Source organism: Peromyscus californicus, unplaced genomic scaffold (assembly GCF_007827085.1).
Source record: "Peromyscus californicus insignis strain IS unplaced genomic scaffold, ASM782708v3 Scaffold_21__1_contigs__length_65335640, whole genome shotgun sequence".
Taxonomy (NCBI): Eukaryota; Metazoa; Chordata; class Mammalia; order Rodentia; family Cricetidae; genus Peromyscus; species Peromyscus californicus.
Window position 1 is genome coordinate 56,347,662 of NW_026294514.1, and position 20,401 is coordinate 56,368,062.

Below are 20,401 nucleotides of genomic sequence, written 5' to 3' on the forward strand. Positions count from 1 at the left end.
TCCAGCAGTGGGTGCCCAGAGACCTCAGCCATGTTGCCTGGCACATGTTGGCACAGCATACTCGGTCCCTGGGAGTCCAGTCCACATGCTTGTTTCTTTCCCGGTGGCTCTCCTCCCTGGATGTAGTGTGACCCTTGTGATTTGTGTTGCTACAGAAGTCCATCTTCCCGTTTCCTGTGCTCCCTCTGTGTCGGCAAAGGAAGATGAGTATATGTTCCCAGTCTCCTCCAGGGTGAAGCCCTGCGGAGGAGACTAGTAGATGCTCTGATCTGGTTTCAGTGCATTCCCTCATTAGTTTCACCAAAAATGCTTACTGCCCTTTAAAACAGATCAGGGCTGAGACAAAAGCATGTGCTTTGAATAGGCCACATTGGCAGCCTCAGCACTTGGAGGATCAGGAATGAAGCACTGTCTCGACACAGGTTCTGTGTGTTTTCTGTTGAAGAGGAAGTCCTCGAGGACTTAACACCCTTATGGCCATCTTCCCCCCAACCCCCTGGTCTTCAGCAGAGCAAGGCTCAGCTGGCATGCTCCCCAGGCCTCAGACTGCTGTCAGCTGCAACCCACCATACAGCCATGGAGCCATGGCAAATAGCCACCTGGCCAGGCAAAGTAGTGCAGTGAGGCAGCATGTCACTGTGTAGCCATGTGCGGGATACAGGATACTAGGGGGCCCCAGGACCTGCAGTCAGGCTGCACTTGGATGTAAGTGTGTGCGGTTGTGCAGTGCAGCAGAAGTGAACACCTCTTTTCTTGCTTTACATAGGCCCCTCTTCTAAAGCCTGCTGGCTCCTGATTGCTTGGAAACATCCTGTGTTCTGTTTGCCAGAAAGGACTTCTGGATTGGCTGTTTGTAAGCAGTGTGTGCTGGCACCAAGGAGACAGGCCTGCTCTGGGGCAGATCTGCAAGGTTAGGGCTGCTGTCAGTGGGCAGGATGGCCCTGCACTTAGCACCCTACACCTAGGCTTTGAAAGGAAACAGCTCAGGGATGGGAGGGAGAGCCGGAGTCACCCTGGGCTTTGCATCTAATATAAATAAACCAGCCCCTGAGGGCATTGCTTCTCTCAGGACCTGCAGCCCTCAGGTCCTCTCATCCTGTTGGGTTTTTTAGAGGGAAGCCCCTCTGGAAGGCAGCAAATCCAGGATTTGACCAGAGAGTTAGGGAGAAAGTGCCTTTCTCAGCTGCATGGCCCTGCGCTCCTTGTCGTGAGGTCCGAGTTTTGGTGCATCCCATTTTCTCTGGAACTCTGATTTGATACCCTAGGACCAGAGATCTCCAGTATAGGCTTATCCCCACAGGATCAGTGGCAGGAATCTTTAAGGCAGGGTATTATTGGCACCTATGAGATGTTGGCCTTTACTGAATGGTTTAGTATCCTGACAGGAAGCTGGTAAACAAGTCGACCCTTTAAACCTGCGTGTTTCTAGGAAGGGGTGGTGCCAGCGGCACATTAAGGGTCTTTTCTGCTAATGCGTTGGAAGCAGAGGGTCCCTGTGTTCCTACCAAAATCAGTAGCCTCATGGGAGTGAATGGACTGAGGGCCCGGAGCATAGTCCAGCGGGATGTGAGTAAGGCCTCAGCCAGCAGGCCAGTGGCAAGAAATGAAATGATGCCACCTTGGAGCCGCCCTGGGAGCCAGAGCAATATGAGACAATTCAATACTAAGGAAAAAGACATAATAACACTGGCTTCCCTCCCATGGTCCCAGGTGGTCTCATCCGCTGCAGTGGGCACGGCCCAGTAGATGGTCATCTGTCTGTGGGATTATCCATCCCAGGCCTTCCTAGCACTTCCCCACACTCTTGCCTTCAATCCTTTCTACTGCCTGCAGCAGGGAAATGCAAGGTCAGCTTCAAATTAAAGCACTCTGTGCTTGTAAGCCACTCCTTGCCTGTAGGAGGCAAAGGGGAGTGGTTGGCCTTCCTGCATGCAGGCTCTTCAGGATGTCCTTCAGAGGCCCAGGCTCTAAAGGACAGCCCTGGAGAGGCAAGAGGTGAGGCAGAGATGGAAAAAGAACTTCACTGTGGGTAAGAGCTGGCCAGTGGGGGAAAAAAAAGCGCTGTCTTGAAGGCTCCTCTTGTTTGAAAACTGATACAGGGATGGTTATACAGGCGGTGGGTGGTCACGGCCTGTATATGTCCTGTAGGTGGGGAGTTATGCCCAGATGTGTGCACCTGCCCTTAATCGCCTAGTGAGATTACCTCATTTCAACAAGCCCACAGTCAAAACAGTTCTTTTGACAAGGGTTATTTTGTCCTCAGCCCTTTTAATCCACTTGCTGACGATTCTGCACCCAGACTTTCCCAGTGGCCAGTCTGGAAAGGATGGCTGCCCCAAGGCCCTGTTGCTGATCAAGCCCAGGGAAGGAAAGTGGTGCTCTTCCTGCATTATGAAGTCCAAACTGGAATGGGCGTGTGGAGCATGGGAGACACGTCACTAATCAGCGGTGCAGCCAGCTCCAGGCCCTGAGCTCAGTGTTGTCACAGGAGGGGAGAGTGATTCACTGAGGAACTGTAGCCACAAAGAGAAGGAAGCCCCAGCAATCTTAGATACCCCTTGGCACACAGCTACTCAGGTTTCCTGTGTGATTTCTATGAAAACACCGATGTGGAGGTGCCATGTGTTCTGTACACCGTCTCGGGAGGGACAAGGAGGCACCAGTGATACCTCTCCCTCCTTGGCACTCGCACATCTTGGGTGTGAGCTCTTAGAGTGTCAGTCGGAAGCAAAAGGGTGTCCCCATCATGTTAAACCCTGTCACTGTACCCCCTCCCCAGCAGCTGGGCACAGCCGTGGTGCCTGAGCACAGGGTCCCCACTCAGGACCAGGCCACATGTGTCGTATCACCAGCCTGGGAGGTGAACATGGCTGAGGCGAAGATGAACAGCCAGTGCCCAAACACACCCTCTGGTTCCTGCCTGCAGGAAGTGTCTCTGGATCATGAGTGCCCTGCTGGAGTTCATTCAGGAATGAATGGAGCCCTCCACTCAGGGCTCTTGTTGCCCTCAGTGGAGCCTTGCTCTCACACAGCTCTTTCAGGGTCCCGAAGACCTGTGGGCTGTGCAGTCTGAGGACAGACCCTGAGGAGGTCTGGGTGTCCAGGCTGCTCAACCTGGAGATGGGCTCTGGGTGAGGGGACTCTCAAGGCCCACAAAGAGCACTGGACCCTGATGCTCAATGTGAACTACAACTTGTGTTTTCCCACAGCCCGGATCTCACTTGACAGACACCCCTGTCCTCAGGATTCCCCATGCAGCTCCCCTCCCAGCTGCCTGTTGTCAAGTCTCTGCAGCCCTGAGGTGCCCTGTGGCCAGCAAGGTGACCCTGGTCAGCCCCGATGTCCATGCACAGTGCTCCCCAAGTCTAGGAGCCACCCCCTCTCTCTGGTCTCTTCCTTGGCCTAAAGTGAGTCTTTTGGCAGGGCTGGTTAGGAACCAGCAGCTGTTGAGGGGGAACCATCTGGGAGAAGGGCGAGCTGGCTCAGGGAGCCCTGGACAATAGTAGTGGAAATTGCAGGAAATGGGAAGAAATGGCAGATCCGGGCCCTATTTTCCAAGCTGCCAAGCTTTTTGAATATACATATAACAGGTATAATTACGTCTCTTCCTTCTAAACACTTCCAGATCATTTTTTTTCCCTTTTTAAACTGGCCAGCATCCCACCCTTTGTCAGCAGCACTCAGACCTCCTCTCTGGCCTTATGGGCTCCCGGAAGCATCGACAGGGCTGCTGGGAAGCCAAGAGAACAGAGCCTGTGGGCTGCTGCAGCCACAGATACCTCTGGTGTGTGCTGGCCTGGCAGGGCTGCTGTCCTTCCTGGCCACTCCAGGCAAGACCTGGCACTTGTCTCCAGGCTACCATGTACCTACGGGTGTTCCAGGTTCAAGGCATAGGAAAAGTCTGATTTTCTGGGTACCTTTGTCTTAGTGAGAGGGAAGAGTGTTGATCATCTCCTCCGAGTCTGGCTTTGACCGGGGCCTTAGAGACAAGACAGCATCACCAGGTCTGACAATCAAGTGGCCTGGGCTGGGCAAGAGGGCTTCTTGAATCCCACCTGCCCCTATCCGTCCATTCAGACCCCCAGTATAAGTTTCTTCATTGATTAAGCATGAACATGACCAGACAGGAAAGCATGTGATGGGATGAAATGACCTACCTGCGGTTCTAACGTCACTGGTCCCAGACTTCTTTGCTTCCTGACGGCAGATGCAATGTGAATGGCTACCTCAAGCTGTTGCCGCCATGCCGTCCCCGCCAGGATGGACTGTACTCAAACTGTGTGAGCCAGAATAAGCCCTTTTTAACTTACTTTAGCTGAGTCTTTCGTCACAAGAACAAGAAAGGCAACTAATACAGCAAGTCCAGGCATTTATCCTGAGAGGTGGGACATGGAAGGGACTGTGTGCCCTGAGCTGTGTGGGCTCTGACTGCTGCCTTTGGGCCTGACTGGAGGCCTTAGGGCCTCCCCCACCCACTGCAGCTCTGGCTTGTGTGGTACTGGAGTTAACTTGAAGCCAGAGGAGTCCTCCCAACAGCAAGGGATGTGATGGGCTGTGCACAGAGGAGGAGACATAGAGGAAGAGGCCTAGAACCTCAGAAGACTTGGATCCCCTCCCCGCTCCCTCTTCCCTACTCTGGAACCACTGGTGTGTGTCACTTACTGATACTACCAAGGTGGAGGGTGACCAGGAAGGCTTCAGCAGGCCAGGCAGCAGGGGTCTTAGGTCCAGGGCTGGCTTCCAGATTCCTAGCCTGTCTGTCACCTTGGGTTTGCCCCCAAGATGTAAGATTACAGGCTCCTACTAGACCTTGCTAGAGCCACATGCCTTCTTGCCCTCCTGGCCTGCACAGAACCTGGGAGGACAGGTGACAGGTCTCCTCTGTGGCCTAGAACAGGACCTTAGAGTCCAGGGTGTCCTGCAGAGATGACATCAGGACTCTAGGACATCTAGGCCAGGAGGCCACTGGCGTGCTGCCTTTGAATCCAGTTCTGGTCTCTGATTGGCCACCACCCCTTAGCCTCATGAGCTGATGACAGGAAGTTCTGGGCTTAGGGAAGTATCCTATGACACTGCCTATCTGGGCTCCCTAAAGGTGTTTCCTCCCATGCACTCAGCTCCAGGGCCAGGGCTACAACAACTGGACCCCCCGACCCGGCTCCCTACAGTGCAACAGCAGCATTTTGGCACACACAGCCCAGAGTCCACTTGCCTCCCCGAACCCAGCCTGTCCTTCCTGGACTCTGCCTTCACGCCTTCTGTGAGCTGTAGTCTGAGCCTCTGTCCTCCCTGTCCATCTGCTGAGGTACCCTCTGGAACCTGCGCTCACCCTGAAGCCAGCCAGGTGAGGCCAAGACAAACTCATCGTTGTGGAATGGCCTCTCCCCATCCCTGCCTGGGTTGGATGTTCAGCCTAAGTACCCCTGATTCCGCACTGTGAAGCGTCTTCAAAGGTCACCAGGATAAGCTGTTTGAAACCACGTCTGCTGTAAGTACCTTTTCAATGTCTGCATCAAATATGGATGGTTTTCGGAATTACATAGTGCGTGTTGACCAATGGCCGCTGTCAGCGTCACCCTTTGGTTTCGTGAACTCAGAGCCACAGTTGGCTGAATCCAGTCTACTCTCGTTGAAACTTGTCTCTTGCTTGTGTATTATCTGGGCCTGTTTATTTTTTCTTTCATTTTGAGAAAAACAAATGATACAAACATTTTTTTAAAGAGCCATGGAATCAACTTATCACCAGAAATGTTAGTGACAGAATTTTTAATAAAAATTTGATTTCTCTTGAATTTGTCATTGGTAGAAACTCACATAATTAGCCCATTTAAATATGTGTGTGTATTTACATTATCAAGCAAAAACCTTATTATTAAAGCCTGTCATACATTCTAGAAACATATCCATGTTGCTCTGGGCAATAAGAAGAAGGGGCATATGACTAAGGAAAAAATAGTTTTCATGCCAAAGTCTCTTGGTGGATCACAGAACTCAAATGTTTTGTTAACTACCCTGCAATTTGTTGCAAAAGATAAGTCAGTATTGAAAGCAAAATTCCTTATAATTTAAATGAAAAACAAACTATTTAAAGAATAGTCCTCATTTGATGTTAGCCAAGAAACTGAGACACAAAGAATATTCTATAAGCAAATATTTTCTTTTACATTATCAGAGCTCCTACAGAATTCTGTTCATACATACATTTATATGTGGAGAAATAAGAAATACATATTTTATTTCCCTTCTTTCCAACACAGAACCTTTCCTTAAATATTTAGGAAAAGTAAAGAATAAAATGATTAACCCTTCACCCACATTCAAAAATCTTTGAAGGTGATCTGTAGCTCAGTGGTAGAGTTCTCGCCAGGGGTGCTTGAGGCCTTGGAATCTATCCCCACTGTTGAAAAGTGGGGGAAAAAAGGTTTTTTAATCTTGTTACAACTCCAGCTTGCTGGGGAGCCCCGGACAGCATCTGTGGCATGCCCAACTTGGATGAGGTGGGCCAGCCCCTTTGTTCTAAAATGTGCCAAAGCAAGCAGCTTGTGACTCGGCTGCAGCCACATGAGCCTGCACCCTTCAGTGGTGAGGCCTTTCTCCACATCACCCGGAACCCACTGCTCTCTGGCTCAGAAAGACTTCCCTCATCAAATACAACACAAGCTCACCTCCAGATCTGACTGTTGAGTGGTGTACTCACAGACGGATGTTTGCATCAGGAGCCGTCAAAGCCAAGTGCCCCGCCCCATGGCGACGCAAGGCACAGGCTTGCCGAAGAGCCTGGGACACAGTGTGCGGCATCCCCAGCTTGGGTGAGATGGGCCGTTGCCTGTGAACTTTTTAACAGCCCCGTCCACTCCTGACCCTGACGTGTGCAGCAAGTGGCTTTTCTTCTCATGGTTGCTGAGTTTAGAAAAGAATACTGCAAGCAGGCTGTGATGGCTTGTGGACATATGCCTGTAAGTGAAGCATTCAAGAGACTAAAGCAGGGGGATGGAGACCTTGAGGCCGGCCTGGGGTACACAGCAAGACCCAGGCTCCAAAGAATGAATAGATAGATATGATAGATAGATAGATAGATAGATAGATAGATAGATAGATAGATAGACAGATAGACAGATAGCTCATAAATAGATAGAAGATGGGTGGTTAAATAGACAGACTTTTAATGGAAAGAAAAAAATCACAGAACTCCTGGAGGGCTCAGCACCTAGACAAAGGTTCACAGTCACAGAATTCCCAGAGGGCAAAGCACCTTGGTGAAGGTTCACAGGCAATGGCTCACCTCAGTCAAGTTATGTCCCAGGCTCTCCAACAAGCCAGTGGCAGGGGTTAGATGGAGAGGGAGAGAAAGGAGACTTGGTGGCATGTGGATTTGATGCAAGCAGCCAGCTGTGAGCACGCCATTCAGCAGGCAGATCTGGGTGAATGCTTTCCTTTTCTGATTGGGAGGAGGGGGCTGGGCCTACCGTAACAGGCCTGCTGCATGCAGAAGCCAGGAGTCCAGTGTCACAGGCTGTGGTGTAGGAATTTACAGAAGGGAGAGCAGAGTTGGGCAGGTCAGGCACTTCTCAGGTTAGTCTAAGCAGTGTGAGTTTGTCCTGAGAGTAAGCTGGCTTTCATAGGGAAAAACTTGGCTATGGAAGGGTGGCAGGTGTCCAGCCTCAGGGTCCCTCACAGCATCACCCAACTACTTCCTGATTCCCTCTGCAGCTGTACTCTGCACATGTGCCACCCACTCCAGTGCTCCATGACAGCCTCTCAAGCCCTTGCAGAACACAGGCAGGCTCCGGAGTACGGTGGCATGGGTGTGCAGCTGCAGGTTCCCAAAAGGATGATGAATCTGCTTGCTGTCTTCTCTTTGCATCTTGGTACTTTTATCCCGAAACTCAGGTCTTTGAAGGCCAGCAGAGTGGACACAGGAGCAAAGAGCTACACACTAAGCCTGCCGTCCACCCTTGCCTCACAGCCGTCCGTACTGGTGAGGCCAGCTGCAGAACCTGAGTATCCCCTGTGTGGTGTGCTGGAGCTCAGACAAACCTCAGGCATGGAAAAGGTGACTAAGTCAGCAGAAAGCCGAGGACCACCGGTACCAGGTGGCATGGGCAGGCTGAGGGTGAGGAGGGGTAGGACAAGACTATTTGTTGTCTTCAGCCTTGAGTTGGAGGATTGCTGGCTGAGCATGAACACTCCCTGCATGTTGAAGGTATCTGTGTGCAGAGTTGAGCAGGACCCTGACCCAGCGTCTAAGCAGACAGGTGTAAAATGGTGGGAGAGATGTCAAGCTTTTGTCCTGCTGTTCATGATCCCCAGGACATCTGCAGGCCCAAGAGAGGACTCAGCTCTTAGTCTCCTTGACAAAAGGATGGTCTGGCCCTACCCTTATGAACAGGGTCTGCAGAACCGGGATGAGCCTGGTCCTCTGGTGAGCAGGAACCAGGCAGTGTGGCCTCTGCTCCAGATGATCAGAATCTCAAGGGTGAGTTCTGGCTGACACTGCACTCCTGGGCTGGGCTGCTGCCTGTGATAATTTCACCTTCGGGTGACTTCCATTCCCCTTGCTCTGCTACAGGAATGTCTCCTTGTGGAAACATAGCTCCAGCTACAGGCACTGTCTGGGACAGGCATCAGCAGCCAACCACATCCCCCAGTGACTGCTGCTGGGATGTAGATAGGTGTTCTCGGATAGATTTGAGAAGCTTCCAACCATTATTTTTTCAAACATTTTTCTGTTGCCCTCCCCGCCATTATCCAGGTATGCACAGACAACATTATCCAAACGCCCAGCATTTCATGGCCCCTGGTTCTTTCACCTTGTGATCATCTCATTTCTACTCTGCTCTTTGGATGCCATAGTATTTGCCTATAGGCCTGACTCTTCCCTTCTTCCAGTTCACACTAAAAACTGAGCTTCCACTGAAGTTTTGATTTTAGTCTCTTTACTTCTTATTGCTAGGATCTGTGTGTGTGTGTGTGTGTGTGTGTGTGTGTGTGTGTGTGTGTGTGTACATGTGCACGCACACGTGCATGTTTGTGTGTGGATGGGTCCACATATATGTATGATTGTGGAGTCAGAGAAGAACCTGGGTGGGTGGGCACACAAGTTGGTGGGGGATGGAAGGGGTGCTCATGTGTGCATGCTCGTGGCAGTCAGAAGCTATCCTGGTGGGTGGGTACACGTGTGTGACAGGGTGGGTACCCCTGTGTGCATGCTTGTGGAGGTCAGAGGACAATTGCAGCTGTTTCTCAGGCACCATCCAGAGACAGGGCCTCTCACTAGCCTGGAAAGTCACCAAGTAAGCTAGGCTAACCGGCCTGTGAGCTTCAGGGATCCACCTGCCTTGTCGTCATTGGGATTATAAATGTGAGCCACTGTGTCCAGTTTTACATGTGGGTTCTGAGGATCGAACTCAGGTCTTCACACTTGCAAGCCGAATGCTTTCCCAACCGAGTCATTTAAATTAACCCTTCAGCTTAATTCTAAAAAACTATCTTTTTATTGATATTATCTACTTGATGAGATGCCATCATCAAACCTGTGTTTTCTAATTTAATCAAGGTTTTTTTCATTAGTTGACCATATTTATAATTTATAATAACTATTTTGAAGTCTCTCTGTGTTAAACCTGACATCTGTTTACCCTCATAGGCAGTTTCTATTGTTTGCATCTTTTGAATATTCATTTTATTTTTAATTATGAGAACTGGAGAAGTAGCTCAGTGGTTAAGAACACATGCTGTTCTTGTGGAGGATCTGGGTTCAGTACCCAACACCCACTTTGGGTGAATTACCACTGTCTGAAACTCCAGTTCCAGGGGATCTTCTGGCCTCCTCAGGTACCTGCACACACATGGTACACATACATACACTCAGATACACACATATATACATAAAATAAATAAATACATCTTTATTTTTAAGTGTGTGTGTGTGTGAGAGAGAGAGAGAGAGTGTGTGTGTGCTCATGAGCGCAGGTGTCCTTGGAGGCCAGAGGCATCAGATCCCTGGAGCTGGAGTCACAGACTGCTTATAGCTGCCTGACCTAGGTTAGGATTCTTTCTCTGCAAGAGCAGCCAGTGCTCTTAACTGCTGCGCCATCTCTCCAGCCCCTAGTGCTTGAATTTTAAGTCTGAATCTTTGTGGTCTGTCCGTCTGTCGGTGTGTTTGAAACAGCCCTTTTAAGATAATATATTAGATAATACATAATATATAATAATAAGATAATATATTATATAATACATCAGAGCACATGCTCATCTCCTGCTGACCTAACTGGAGCCATGCTGTGAACTGCCAGCGTACCTCAGGGGCATGTGTCAGGAACTTCAGGGGACGGGCAGCCCCAGCTGATGGCCAGCAGGAAACAGTGTCCTCCATCACACAGATGCAAGGAGATGAACAAGGTCATGACCTGATGCTGGACCCAGGGTCTTCCCAGAATGGCAACAGTTGACAAGCTCCGTAGTCATGGGAAGTGAGGCTCCGGGTGTGCCCGTGAGGGCTTTTCCTGATTGGGTTAAATGAGGGGGGAAGTCCCAACCACTGTGGGTGGCACCATCCCTGGGGGTGGGGTCATCTACTGAATAAGGAGAAAGGGAGCTGAGCTCCAGCGTTCAGCTCTCTGCTTCTTCACTGTGGGTGCCATGTGACCAGCCTCCTGCTGTTCCTGCCTCTGTGCCTCCCCTACCATGATGGACTGCAGCCTCAGACTGTGGCCTAACTGAACCTCTCTCTTTTCAGTCGCTTTTGTCGCCAGACATTGTACTTTAAACATTGGGACGCAGTTGGCAAGTCAAGCCTAGGTAAACCAGGCAAATGGGATTCCAGAGACAGAGATGAGTGGGCTTGGGGAGGAGAGCTCAGAATCAGTGTCATTAACACCGCAAGTGGTGTAGATGACAGCCACCCCGGCTCCCCGGGGGACAAGGCACACAGGCTCATTTCATCCGTCTTACAGAAAGGATATCCAAGGACCAGATAAGCTTCCTGTCCAAAGGAGCACTGTGGAACGGCGGAACATGTTACCCAGCCAAGGCACCAACAACCCAGAGAGAACATGACCAGTACCTTGCTGTCCTCACTACCGAGGGCAAGAGAAGACACGGTTCACTCAAGACTCCCTTCCAGATGAACTGCAATTGGGAACACTGGGAACATTGTCCTTGGGGTTCAGGGTCCACCCTGCATCAAAGTGCACGTGTGCAATCATCCCAGGCCACTCAGCCATGGAGCAGAGAGAGAGGTACCCATTATTGGTTCATAGGAGGGGCAGAGATGGGACTTCTCAGTTAGTGAGGACCCTCTACAGTAACAACACTCAGAACATCTGGAAATCAAATAAGACATGCCACTTTAGTGACAGATCCACATGCATATAATGCATGTCCATAGCATCCTGTCCTGCATGCCAGATTCTCTCTGTCTGCATTCTAGACATTATGTATCACCTGTGTAATAACAATAAAAATGAAAGAAAAAAATCAAATTTGTTTTAGAAGGCAAAATCCTGGCTGTGATTCTGGAGGTTTTGGTGACTTTATTAGCAAAAAAAAAAAAAAAAAATACTGTAGCTACATTGCCTGTAAGTAGGGGGAAACTCAGGTGGCAAATACACCAGTTATTTAAATTAAACACACTGCTCATAATGCATTATCCTGGAGTTACAGCAAGCTGTTTCTGCTTGCGTCAGAGAATAATCACTTACTAGCAATAAAACTAAAGAAGTCATCAGAATCATTTCAGCAAATGGAAAGGTCTCTTGCCATAGGTCTAGAATTCAGAAGGGAGCTCACTGCATGTGCATTAGCTGGAGGTGACCCTCATCTGGGGTCAGGCAGTGTGGACCACACTAGGTGGGGACAAATGTCTCTGTTCCTCAACTGAGGAGATTGAAAGCTGAGGACACTTTAAATGGGGAGACACATAGACCATGTCTGCCTCCCTTTCTAGAATTAGGGAAACAGACAGAATCTTCTACCTCAAGTCTGTTCCACAGCCCCATGGAACCCTCTGATGTCTGACATGGAGATGAGGAGAAATGGTCAATGGTGCCCCCATTGGAGAGTTGGGTTAAGGTGACCTGGGCCATGGATTCCAAGGCTGCAGGGACCATGGACATCAGGAAGACAGGTTGTGGCCCAGCTGTGGGACAGTCACCACATTGCATCTGGGGGCCAATGGAGGCTCTGGGCTCTAGACTTTAACCTGGGAGGGGCTGTCCATCTATCCTGGACTCCAACCCCCTGTCCACCTGGGTACCCCTGCTGTTTGATGTCTGTCTGTCTTGATGGTTCTCTAGCAAATCCCCAAATGCAGCATGAGGGCCACAAGACACACCACAGTACTCTAAATCCTCCTCCCTGGGCACCTCCACCAGGCCCAGGCATCTCTCTCTGAAACTGTGCAGGTCTCAGGCCAGAGCTCTCCCAACCTGCTATCAGGCGCTGCTCTCTATCATGGCCAAGACTGAAGGGACCTTGGCCCATGTCGTGCAGGTGTTCATCTCTGCACCTGTGGCCCGGAGGCTCCTCTGTCCTGCGATCTGGGAGGCCATCCTTAGCCTCTGCAGGGCACAGGCTCTGCATCGACGGTTGGGTGGGTGCAGGCTGGAGATGTGACGTGTGGCATTTCCCTTTTCTGACCGCAGTGAAGCTCTGCAGTTTGGGGCTCCTCCTGTGAGCGTCATGGGCCTGGCTTCCATTTTCAGCAGCTGAGTTTTCCCTCCCCGGAGTGTGCATGCAGGTATCTCACTTGCCGGTACCAACCCGTGTTCTCGGAGCCCTGCAGAACTGAGAGCTTCACCACTGCCCCCTTCCACCTCTGCCCTCCCTGAGATTCCAGGGATGGAGGAGCTCCCCTCTTCATGGGCATCTGGTGCTCTCTCTCTCTCTCTCTCTCTCTCTCTCTCTCTCTCTCTCTCTCTCTCTCTGCTTTTCAGAGCATACACTCCTCCACTCCCCTCCTTGGTTCCCCTGAGGACAGGAATTTTCCCTCAGAGCCCTGGCAGTACGCCTGGGGCTGTTCCTTGTCCCTCAGATGAGCCCCGAGGGAGCCTGTGCCAGCTGCTAGATCCGTCCTCTGTGTCTCAACAGCCTGGATCTTTCAGGAAATATCAGCCATCAGCACAATTTGTTTTAAATGCCGAGAATTGTCTCCTTCAGTTCTTTTGCAGAAAGTGTTCACATTGTGCCCTGAGGTGGATCTTTCCAGGCCCTTGTTGGTCTCCTGTTTTTGCATTCCTGAAGCTGATTTTCCCAGAAGGCAACCAGTGCCATGGAAGTTGGTTGCCAATTAAGCTCTGCTTCTAAAAACTGCAGAATCTTCAGGTCCACTTTGTCTCGGCATGAACCAAGCTGACCTCACCTCAGGGACACAAACGCCCACAATAGGTGTCTACAATCCTGTTTTACACAGTAACCAATCCTGAGGCTGCTAGACATCTCTGCTCCCTGACGCCATACCCCAGATCCAGTCTGACTCAGAATATCACATACTTTGCAAAGGTCCTCAAGCCTGTGCAGAGTCTCTCAGGACCCTGCTGGCCACAACAGAAACGCTTCACCCAGAGCCAAACCAGTGCCAGGCACCAGGCAGCTCCCTGAGCAGGGAAGCGGGGGCAGGGATGAAGCTGAAATCTTGGGATATCTGCAAAGTCACAGGAATAAACAGTGCCACTGTGAGCTACGGGCTTAGCGTGTGGTGCAGTCGCCCCCAGAAATGCATGAGAACGATCCTGTTCATCTTTTTTCCCAACTGGACTCTGACCCTCCTGCCTCTGGTAACCCAGGATCTTCTGTGTGAAGCCCAGGGAGGGTTTGGAGGAAGCTGCCCTGCCTCTTACCTTCTGGTTTAGCTAGAATCTGCTCGCAGGCCTGGACACGCCCTTTGGCACTCATCTTTGGAAACGCTGGCTGCTGGTCAGTTTCCCACCATTGTGGCACATAGAAGAAATGTTAAGAACAGATTTACCTCGGCTCACGGCTTCAGAGGCTTCAGACCGTGGTGGTTGAGAGGGCATGGCGGAGTGAGCCATGCACACCCAGCTGCAGAGATGGGAAAGGCCTGCACAGGGCTCCCTCCTCTCTTCCCTTCCAACCCGTCCAGGCCTCTAGTCTGTGGAGTGGTGCTATTCATACTCAAGGCTGGTCTCCCTAAAGTCTCTCTGGACACCCTCTTGGCAGTTCTGTCTAGTCAGGTTGATATTCACGAGTCAGCTTCACACTCACAGAGCAAACGTGGCCGATCTTTGCTGCTGACATCCGAGACCCGCATGCTGGAGTCCACCTGCTCACTGACCTTGGTGGGGACCCCTTGCCCTTCTCACCCTGGCCGCACAGTGTGCTCACCATTTACTTTGGGTCAGCTGCTTCTAGAGCCTGAGCAAATTACCCGGAGTAGAGCAGGCAGGTCCTCCTTCCTCGCTTGGGCATACGGGAATTCATTATCTGCATAGTTGGATTTTTTTTTCATTTTTTTCTATTTCTGTTGACTTTTGACTTTGTGTTTATTACACTCCTGATGCTTCCTGGGGGGGGGGGGTGCTGTTATTTTGAAGATTCTGGAGGTCACCTGCTTTAGTAATGGACACCTACCACGCCTCAGATCACCCACTCCACAGTCGAAGCTCTGTTTCAAACACTGGTGCCTTGTGCTGTATTTTCATTCAGATCCAAATGCTAAGTTTCCTTGTGGCTTTTTCATTTCACCTGATAATGGGTTAAAAGGCTTCATTGGCTTCCAAATGTTTGGGGGTTGTCCAGTATTGTGCAGCTGAGAGCAGTGTGCCTTGTGCCCTCTCCAGAGGAGGCTCTCTAAACTTTACACTCACAGCGGTTCATGTGTTTATCCCATCTTTTTTCCGTATTCATTTTCCTTATTACTGTTACGTTAGTTATAAGGAGAGACATGTTAGCTCTGACTGAGAAGTGGACTGATACATCTTCCTTTTTGGTTTTATCAGTTGTGTGTGTGTGCTCTGAAGCCCTGTTCTAAGGCTCATCTATAAAAAGGCTCATCTCTCTTCTTTGTTTAATGCTTACAAAATTAGGGCTATAAACATATTCCTCATAAATTAAGAATGGAGGAAGAAGAGGAAGAGGAAGAGGAAGAAGAAGAAGAAGAAGAAGAAGAAGAAGAAGAAGAAGAAGAAGAAGAAGAAGAAGAAGAAGAAGAAGAAGAAGAAGAAGAAAAAGAGAAGAAATGAGTATGGATGTTTTGGCTGCACAGATACCTATACACCACATGCGTGCAGTGCTCTTGGAGGCCAGAATGATGGTGTGGGATGCCTTGGAACTGGAGTTAACAGAAAATTGTGAGCCACCATGTGGGTGCTGGGAACCAAACCCAGGCCCTCTACAAGAGTATCCAGTGCCCGTAACCACTGAGCCATCTCTCCAGGCTTACATTCCTCATTTTCAATGGCAATTTCCCCCTCTCCCCGGCCCAGATCTTCCCTGTGTGGTAATATCATCCCTTCAGCTTAGCTCTTGGAAATATAATTTGTTCCGTATGACTTTCCTGTCTTTTTTTTTTTTTTTTTAGTAGAATGCATCTGGGCATCTTAAGATCAGTCTGGTTGTCTCTGCTCTTCAATTGGTGTTTAGGCTATTTATCTTTAGTGTGATGTGTTCAGAATCCACTATCTTGCTATTCTCTCTCTCTCTCTCTCTCTCTCTCTCTCTCTCTCTCTCTCTCTCTCTCTCTTTTCCCCCTCCCTCCCTTCTTCCCTCCCTCCTTCCCTCTCTTAATGTTGGAGATAGAGCCCAGGGTCACACACATGCTAGGTAAAATGCTCTACTGCTAATTTAATTTATGACATTTAATGACTAGAACTCAAATGTGAATTTTGATAAGATGCTTTTCATGGTCATTCAGTTCAATGTATTTTTTTAAAATTTCTTCTGAAATTAAAATTTTGGAAAAAGGAATGGCCCGTGGATTGTTTTGGAGTGTGCTGTTTAGTCTGCAATAGTCTGGGAAAATCCCAATAGCATTGATCTTTGGGTTGATTTCCTCTAGTCAGAGCCCACACCTCATGGTTGATTCTTTAGCTTTTGTGAGGTTTCCTTTTGGTACAGGCTTCGGTATTGTAAGGATTATGTCCTTAATTACATCACCAGCCTGCGACGGCGTCCCAGCCTAAAAAGCAGGTGTGCCCTCTCTGTGCCCTGTCTTTCCGCACTTTCTCCTTCCATATTCTCTCCCCTCTGTGCGGTTTCTCTCTCTCTCTCTCTCTCTCTCTCTCTCTCTCTCTCTCTCTCTCTCTCTCTCTCCCTCCCTCTCTCTCTCTCTCCCTCCCTCTCCCAATAAAGCTCTAGGAAGGTAACCATGGCTCGTGATTCTTCCTTCACTGATACATCTAGCACTCTCTTCCTTCCGTTCGCATGGCCGCAGGTGGCAGCCAGCCATGAGCCCCGCTGCTTAACCAACAGGTATGTCTTGCTGAATGAGCCCTAACCCTTGAACAGAAGAAGACTGTGTCCCACGGGCTGTGATGGTGCTGATGTAAGGATTTTGTCCTTAATTACGTCATCAGCCTTCGATGGCGTCCCAGCCTAAAAAGGGGGTGGACCCTCTGTGCGCCCCTCTCCTTTCTGCTCCTTCCTCCCGTCGGGCCCCCCTCTCCCCCCCAATAAAGCTCTAAAAAGGTAACTATGGCTCGTGACTCTCTTCCGCAGGTGGCGGCCAGCCACGAGGAGCAGCGCCACAGGGTAACCAACAGCTGTGGCTCATGCTTTCCTGGGGCCTTGCCAACTTTTTGCTCAGTTTTTCTACTGACAGTTGAAAGGAGGGTGCTTAAGTCCCCACCCTGAGAATTTGTGGGTTCACCCTTTCATTTCTGACAGTTTTCACCTTATGTCTCTCAGGCCTCTTTGGGGGGTGCACACATTTGTGATAGCCCCGTCTTCTTGATCAGGTGACCCTCGTTCTGCCACGCCCCTTGGTCTCTGGCCATTTTCTTTGCTCTTCAGTGCACTTTAATATCTGTGCAGCGGCTCCTGACTACATGTGACTGACGTCTACTGGATGTGACTTTGTCAACCTTATCTTCTCTACATCACTGTGTGTCTTAGTCACTTTTCAGTTGGCTGTGATGAGACACCATGACCCGGGCAACTTAGAGAGGAAAGAGTTTATTTGGGGTTTTGTGGCGAGCCACAAGAATATGTTATAAGGAGTCCAGCTGTGTATTAAAGCTATACCTTGACCAGGCCAAGGGTCAGTCAAGTGGGAAGCCATCTAGCATGTACTGTTTGGTGTTACACAGCTTAATATTCAGCTGTACCTTGTTATGAATTTCTTGTGCTCACAATTCCCATAGAATGTGTGTGTGAACTTCCTGCTCGGGCCAGTACTTGGATAAGGTCATATAGGCAGAGTCAAGCAGGTGGTAGATACACAGTTTTGTTTCTTGTGCAGATGAAGCTCAGACCATCCATCCCCTTGCCTTGAGGCCTAGTGGTTGCAGATGAAGCTCAGACCATCCCCTTGCCTTGAGGCCTAGTGGTTCTCCAGAGCAATTAACTGAAAACAAAAGAAGTTTTTACATATCAAGGTGGAAGGTGGGGTGGAGCAACATTCCTGAGGCAGAGAACCCCATGGTGAGGGGAAGAAGAGACAGGCATTTTCTGTAGAGGCAGACAGGGAGAAGGGAAGAACACAGAGGTTTTGTAGATGGTAAGGCAGAACTCTTGTAGAGTTCATCAGAGCCAGGAGTAGAGAGCAAGTAGAGATGGAGGGCAGAGAAACAGAGGACGAAGATGAGGCTGGAAGCATAAGAGCTTAGCTGTTAGCAGGACTATGAGAGGGCAGTAAATGAGGGGACAAAGAGGAACTGAGTGTCAGGACGGAACTGAAGCTACGTAGACAGGATTTCATCCAGAGAAATAAAGTAGACGGACAAAGAGCTTGGTGTATCTAGATTTATTCCTGCCCTGAATGCCTGATGGAGCTGTAGCTGTATAGATAGAATTTTGTCTTAGAGGAATAAAGTTAACAGACATAAGAGCATAGTGTACATAGATTTTTTTTTTTCCCTCAGATATCCCACACCAGATGTAGCGTCTTCCCCAGACTCTGGGCAATCCATACCATATCAGAGGGGTAGAGTCCATAACCATTGTTGTGGGAAGCATGGCAGCAGGCAGATAGACATGGTGCTGGAGCAGTAGCTGAGAACTCACATCCTTACCTACAAGGTGGAGGGAGAATCACCAACTAGAAATGTTGATGGATTTTGAAACCTCAAAGTCCATCCCCACTGACACACCTCTAACAGGATCCACCAACTGGGGACCAAGTATTCACATGTATAAACCTATGGGGGCCATCCTAGTCCAAACCACCACACCTTGTGAAGGTCATTTCCTGGGCCTTAAGCTCTGTCCTATTGGCTGGTCTTGCCCTGTCTTTAATTGGCTGAACAGTAGGATAGTCACTGGTGGAGATGACGCTTTATGTCTTCATTTTTGCTGCTTATTTTCTGTTCTTTCTCCAGTGTCTGTGGGCCACGTGGACATTTCTAGCACTCCATCTTGATTGCTGTGGAGTGTTGCATGCGTCTTGCTCTGGCAATTTTAGTGTTTGCTTTAGATGTTACACCACACACACATCACTTGTCATGGGTTCTGGATATCTCTTTTTCAGATGAACTGCGGGGGCCACCCTCCTTTTATGTCCCTTAAGCCCTCCCTATTCCTGATACTGCTGGTTATTCACTGTATCTTCTGTCAGAATGTTCTGTTTTGTCTGCTGGAATGTTCTGGGTTTTTTGTTTTGTTTTACTTTGTTTTAATTTATGTCAAACGTATTTACAATTGCTGTGGAAGCATGGCAGTTTCCTTGATACCTTGGTGGGATTCTGACTTCTCTGACACTTCATTGTTGTCATGTTCTTAGTTTTTCACTCAGTTTCAGATACTCCTGGGTCTTGGAAGAACAAGTGACAACTAGTGAAACCCACATGTCTTTCCATTGCGTGATTGAACTCTGGCTCTTATTCAGATCATGTATTGATTAACTCCTTAGATAGGAGACTGACACCCCATTACTTCAGGTATGACAGAAAGCCATGTTCCCTACTTATCCTCCATTAATACCCTTGGTGAGGGCCCTTGTCAGTGTTGGAGGTGATAGGACATCTGACTCCACACAAGTCTCCAGTGACACGGCTGTGCACCTGAAACTTCGTCTTAGGACTCTGCAGAAATATGGAAGGATTGGCTTTTGGCATGAAGGACAGCACTCCAATTTTATTGAGTCCAGGTACACTGTCAAGAAAGCCATGGGAGCCAAGAAGATACTTGTCATTTAAAAGTGGCTGTGGGTGACATTTCCCAAATGTCTCTAGTAACCTGAACTGCGCTCACAGTGGGCTTGCACAGGAAGCCCAAGGCCGGGTCTAGTGGACTCATTTGTCATCTTGACAGGTCAGAGAGGAGAGTCAGCATAGGGGCTTGACCCACCTACAGGCGCGGGGGCTCTGGGGTTTGCTGAATGTGAGGGTGGCATGATTTTCTCTAGGGTTCAGGAGATTTTGCCATTGCTTTTAAAGACACACGTAGCCCCAGAGTACAAGCTCCTGGAATTAGCGAGGCAGAACTTGCAGTAAGAACCAGAGGTTCCTAGAAAGCTGGAGATGAAGGTAACCTCAGCAAGTTCTAAATGTGACACTCCCAATACCAGCTGAGAAGACCACTGCTCACGTGGCATCTTGCAGGGGTCTCTGACCACCGTGGCCAACAGAATAGTGGTCCGGGAGAGGCAAGAAGGTAGTTTGATTCAACATGACTAACCTGGTGTTGGTTCAGACTCCATGAGTCTGAACCGAGTAGTTTATTTTTGGCATATTTAAGCACAACACAGTTTGGTGAAATTTTCACTTTCCTAGTGATAATGGACTGAATCCTGTGTGCACAATAAAGCATACATAAATCACCTTGAAGAACAAAGAAAGCTAAATAAGACTGGACTTTTCTACATTGAAACCCATGTCAAGTACATGTGACACCTTCCATAAAGATGGCTTCTATAGATTGAATAAGAAAAGTAGGATTACAGTAAAGGTCTGGGGAGAATCCAGTGTGGTCCCTGGCCACATGGATAACGTGAAGGTCACCAGGCTATTAACCACATCTGCTCCCAGCCTTCTGGGTGCATAATAGGTTACACGTCCCTTCCTTTGAAGGACCAGCCCTGTGTGTATCACATTCCAGGTTCACTAGTGCTGATCTGTGAGCACAAGGACCTTTTGCCACCGAGCATGTTTAACACTGATTCAAATCCAACTACTAGGAGGAACATCACAGTCTTTTCACTTTGTGGATTAAGATGTTGGCATGCAATGTGTGAGGGGAAGCCAGCTTTTTACAGGGATGCAGACCCAAGAGGCTGCCCATGCTCTGG